Here is a 5,710-nt window from a genome sequence, read left to right on the forward strand (position 1 = left end):
TCAGATGACCCCAGCCAGGTGCCTGTCCAATCTCCTTTTAAACACCTCCAAGGAAGAGGACAGCACCACCTCCCTTGGAAACTTATTCCATATTTTGGCAACCCTCACTGTAAAGAATTTTTTCCTGATATCCAATCTGGATTTGCTTTCTTTCAGTTTGTGGCCATTATATCTTGTTACCCCAACAGGCACCCTGGTAAACATTGTATCCCCTATTTCTTTCTGGCCCCCTGATGAGTTTGTAGGTAGCCATGAGATCACCTCTCAGCCTCCTCTTGCGGAGGCTGAAGAGGTTCAGGTCTCCCAATCAGTCCACATAGGGTTTTTTCTGTAGGCCTATAACCAGACAAGTGGCCCTCGTCTGAAACCTCTCTAAGCAATCCACATCCCTCCCAAAGTGCAGCACCCAAAACTGGACACAGTACTCCAGCTGTGGCCTGACCAATGTCGCATAGAGGGGAAGTATCATCTCCCTAGACCTGTTTGTGATGCACCTACTTATGCAAAAAAGGGTGCGGTTACTTTACTTATTACCTCATCACACTGGTGACTCATGTTCATTTTGGAGTCGACTTCCGCAGTTGTGCTACTTAGAGTGGTACCTCCCAGGCTGTAGGAGCGTTGATGATTCTTCCTCCCCAGGTGCAACACATGACACTTATTCTTGTTAAACTGCATCCTATTCTGTTTGGCCCATTTCCCCAGCCTGTCCAAATCATCCTGGATTCACTTCCTGCTGTCTAGTTTGTGTACCTCCCCGTCATGGTTTGGTGTCATCAGCAAACTTGGCCAGGGTGCTTTCTGCTCCCTGGTCCAAGTCACTAATGAAGATATTGAATAGTACTGGTCCCAGGACAGAGCCTTGACAGACTCCGCTACGCACATTTCTCCCGGTAGAAACCGACCCATCCACCACCATTCTCTGGGTGCTTCCCATAAGCCAATTTTCTACTCACCGGACTATGTAATAATCTACATTGCAACTGTTTAGTTTATTTATAAGAATTGGGTGCAACACTGTGTCAAAGGCCTTTTTAAAATCTAAGTAAATAACATCTACCTCTATTCCTTTACCCAAGTATTTTATGACCCTGTCATAAAATGAAGCCAAGTTATTCAGGCAGGATCTGAGTGCTATGAACCCATGCTGATTGCCCCTTAGCATCATTTTACCCACTGGTCCCCCACAAATGTGATCCTTAACAATTTTCTCAAAGGCCTTGCCAAGGATAGAGGCGAGACTAATCAGCCTATAGTTACCCTGTTCCTCCTTCCTCCCTTCTTGAAAATAGGGATGACATTGGCCCTTTTCCAATCCTCTGGGACCTGTCCTGAGCACCACGAGTGCTCAAACGGTTGTGACAGCGGCTCCGTTATGACTCCAGCTAATTCCCTAAGCACCTTAGGATGAAGATCATCAGGACCCGTTGACTTAAATACATTCAACCCTTCCAGGTGCCCCTTTACTGGGTCAGCTCGAACAGTTGGTGGGTTGGTATCTATACTGGTTTTACGTAAGGTCCCAATGGGATGCGTATTTGTATTTGTGTCCAGGAACATGGATGCAAAGAAATCATTTAGACTCCTTGGATCTGGCACACCAGCACCATGCATGACTAGTCCTCATGGATGATGGACTCTAGGACAGATTTGAAACACTCAGCCAAGACTTTGGCCAGCAGCTTGTAATCAAAGTTTAGGAGGGTGATGGGCCTCCAGTTCTCCAGGTCTTGGGAGCTGTTCTAATTAAAACACAGCTTTAAATAAGAGAGTTCTTCAGGTCCTCGGGCCCTTCTTGTAAGGAAGGGTCATGCATGTCCCTCCTGCAGTTGCTCCTGAAAGACTTCCAGCAGATCAGGGCCAACCTGATTGCAGAAAACCATGTAGGACTCTTTGGGCATGCCATCTGTCTGAGGAGTCTTACCATTCTTGAAGCTGAAGAGGGTCCTCTCAGCCTCCTCCAGCATCCACTCTTCCTCCAGCTTCTGCTGCGCATCTTCTGTAAGGGTCCAGGTGAGCTCCTGCAGACACTGCTGCATGGCCTCTGGCTCCTCCAGGTGTGCAGCATAGAGCTCCAAGTAGAAGGTGGCCACCACCTCCAGCATCCTCTTCTTTGACCGGTGCTCCAACCCCACTCCATCTCTCAATCTGGTCATGTTCTTTAACTTGCTGAAATAAGCAGATCACTCCTCCCCCTCCTCCATCCAAGAGGCCCAGGCCTGGAAGATCTTTTTTCTGGCCTGTTCCCTGTACCAGGCTCTGATCTGGGCCTTTACCTCCAGGATGTCTTCCCTCATGTCCCAGCCTGCCCCTGTCTGCTTGTTCAGGTCCTGTAAGTTATAGTTCAGGTGCTCATGCTACCTCTTTTGGAACTGGGCTTGCCACTTGCCAGCCTTTTGGGAGAAGGCCTTAGTCCTCTCCTTATTGCTGGCGCACCACTCTGGTTGGTTCAGGTACAGGGCTTTGAGGGTCCTCCACCCTGTGTAGTGCTCCCTGTAGTTGCACTGGGTCTTCTTGTCCTCCAGGAGCCTCACGTTCAGCTTCCACATCTCTCAGGCTGTCCCTCTACCCCTGCCTATACTGTTTGGAGACAGTGGTCCAAGAAGCAGATTGGTGTGGATTGTGCTTTCCCTGCTTTCCAATCCTCACGGAGAAAGACAAAGTCTATTTGTGACTTGGTGCTCCCCATGGGGTCCACTAGGGTAAAGTTTCCTCCAGGGCCTTGAGCTCCCTTACCCATATACACCAAGCTGTGGTCACTGATGAGCTGCTTCAGCAGCCTGGAGGATCTGTTCAGGCCTGTCTTTCAGGCTCTGCTCACTCTTTCCCTCATTGATGATGTAGTTGTAAACCCTGGGATCACTACTGGCTGGGTTCTCAGCTTCAGCATAGCCATGTTTTCCAAGAAGATCCACCTCACTTCTTTGTTTGCCAGCATGTACACATTCATCATGTTGAAAGACACCTTCCCCACCCCTTGTTTCAAAAGTGTCTGGCAGTAGCCTGCCTACAACTATTTCTCTGTGCTGCATGGGACATTACGTCTTCCTTCAGGATGACTATGACACCAGCAGCCTTATTGTCCTTTGATCCACTCCACATGGCTTGGCCATGTAGCCAGTATTTATAAAACAAAGGAAAGATTGTTTGGCTGGGCAAGCCACACTCTTGGAGGCAGATTCTGTTTCCAGCTGCTCCAAAGTTGTTTGCTGGATTGAGTCCACTTCCTTTTTCACCAGGCTTTTTACATTTGCAGAGGCAATTTTTATCTTCATCATTTTCAGTCTGTAGGGGGGGATCTGAGTTTTGAGGTCCTTTCATTTGTCGGGGAGGGGTGCATGGTACCACCATAGCTCTCTTTCTCATGGAAACCTGCTTCCACTCTCCCTGTTCCATCTCTTTGGGCAGGGAGGGTTTCTTCTCTTCCCAACCCCTTCCCAAACCGCTGTGTTGTGGGCTTCTGCTGTAACTGGGGCTCCCTCTGCCTTCTTCTGTAAGATGGCTACCCTTGCCTCCCTGCCCACCTCCCCTTTCCCTTGCTTCTTCACTGGGCTGGCCAGATCTTGGCTCATCTGTTGGATCTGTTTTAGGGTCTCCTGGTAGTCCTGGAATAGGGAGAGGTCTTTCCCTTCTGAGATGTCCTTCTTCTTTCCCTCCTCCTTTTCCTCTTCCTCCCCCTTGTTCTTTGGTAACATTGGGATGGGGGAGCTAGGGATTTCTGGATCCTTGGGGTGGGGCGGTGCCACCTTCTCTTCCTTCTCCTTTCTGGCTTCATTTGTGTGGGCTCCCAGGCATCTCTTAAAGACATGCCCCCTCCTCTTCACACAGTTTGCAACGTCACTCTTTTTCACAGTCGTCAGCCAAATGCCTTTTCTCATTGCAGATGGCACAGACTTTTACCGTGCACTCTGCCCTCACATGTCACTCTTCCCCACATCTCTAGCAGAGCCTGGGATGCCCCTGATGGTAGACCAGGCCCCTGTGAAGGCCCAGGGAGAGTGCTGTGGGTAGGTGCTGCAGCACCCCCAAATTCTCTGCATTGCTCCTCAAGATGACCTTTACCTTCCAGGCTCCAGTCCATATCCCCACTCCATCTAACTCTTCCTCTGTTTTCCCCACTTTTTCACAGTGTCTTTGTAGCCAGAAGTGGATATCCTCCTCTCCTGTCTCTGCAGTGTACATTTGGATCTCCACCATTTTGTCTTTCCATGTGTCTCCCCTAACAAAGACAAAAGCCTCCAGTCTGGGATCTCCCCTGGCCTACATGAGTCAGTTCTAGAAATCCAGTCGGGCTCCCAGATTCCTGAACCCAATCTTCCAATCTGACCCACTCTCCAAACTAAAGAAGTAAGGCAAATTTTTCCTCTCTACCTTGAACAGGTCTTGTAGCATGTCCTTTCTCCTCATCTCATCTGGCATCTGCTTTGGGTGTATGTGGCATGTTTTTCCACTCCCACCCCTGCCCAACCCAACCTCACTTCAGTTCTTCATATCCAATACCTCTGTAAAAGAAAACTACTAGCTCCCTTCCCCCCTCCAATATTTTCTCCCATCCCTACCAACTCCCATTCCACTGCCTCTCACACAGTGGAATACCCCCCTTACTGCCCATCCTACACCCCCTCTCTCAAATGGGAGACTGTGGCTGTTCCCCGAGCCTCTTACCTTCCCTTCCCCGTGAGGGGATTTTACCTATATGCGAACAGCTGCTTAAGAGCAATATATTGCCAGAATCTTGTACTGTTGTGTACGTGCCTCTTAAAAAGCACCATTTGATCTACAGTTTGGCAAATAATTGATTATGCAGTTAGCTGGAGTGAAATTAACCTCAGTTGTGACGTTGAGCCTGATGAGGACAGATCTTGATTAATGAGCTCCACATCCATAAGGATATGATGTGGTTATTGTTTAACTGCATAATAGCTTTCTGTACACAAACGTAATTGGTTTAGATGTGTCTCCATTAAACTGCATATAGTTGCCCTGGTTGCTTATCAGCTAAGAATATAAGTATGTAATGTCATGGCACATCTGTAAAAAAGGTAGATTAATGAAAAAATCCTGGTGGAGTCTAGGAATTAGGAAATAATGGGAAATAATACTTTCACCAAGAAGATGCAGTGAATATTTTCAAGATGCATCTGGCTAGCAAACAGTCAGCCAGGTGCCCTCTCAAGTAAAAGTCAGCTGTTAAAGTGTTAACCAAAGTAGTTGACCCACTTCTTGTATAGGTGTGTAACTCTGAATAAGGGAGTGCTCCTATCAGCTGCTCATAGGAAGGAAAGTAAATACTCCCAACATGCACTGAGGCACAGGGAGTGTCTCAGGTTTCCAACACTTCCCAGCTTGTTGAGTAAAGTAATAATTAACAGCTCCCCGGACCTGCATAAACTATCCGGACATCTGTCAGGCAGAGTGTAATGCTGTCATGCTTCTCCAACGGCTGAGTAAGAGGGCATGCAAAAGTCCTCCATTACTTCTCATTTCCTTTTGATCCTACAAAGGTAAGTGAACTTAAGAGTTGCAGCTGCTCCTCTGCTTTCTACTTAAATTATGGTATCCTTAGGTGACTCAAGTACTGTGAAATCATAGAGAACTCATGTCAAATTCCATTCCGTCACTAGGTGAAGTAGAGGAAAGGATGAGTGCAGTCTGAAATAATCTCTTTATCAGAAGACTCTTGTCTCTTAAGGCAGTCCCTGCCATTCAG

At 47.8% G+C, this 5,710-nt stretch overlaps 1 protein-coding gene across 2 annotated transcripts in view; it reads left to right on the forward strand.

Moving 5' to 3' along the window:
• The first annotated feature begins 5,310 nt into the window (after positions 1–5,310).
• Positions 5,311–5,710, forward strand: part of RASSF6 (Ras association domain family member 6) — a 41,150-nt gene continuing 40,750 nt past the window's right edge. For both annotated transcript variants that reach the window (XM_019516752.1, XM_019516753.1), the window contains exon 1: positions 5,311–5,504. The gene's annotated coding sequence lies outside the window, so the exon portion shown is untranslated. The remainder of the gene's footprint in view (positions 5,505–5,710) is intronic.

This window comes from Gavialis gangeticus, unplaced genomic scaffold (genome assembly GCF_001723915.1).
Source record: "Gavialis gangeticus isolate Ggan-Ray unplaced genomic scaffold, GavGan_comp1, whole genome shotgun sequence".
NCBI lineage: Eukaryota > Metazoa > Chordata > Crocodylia > Gavialidae > Gavialis > Gavialis gangeticus.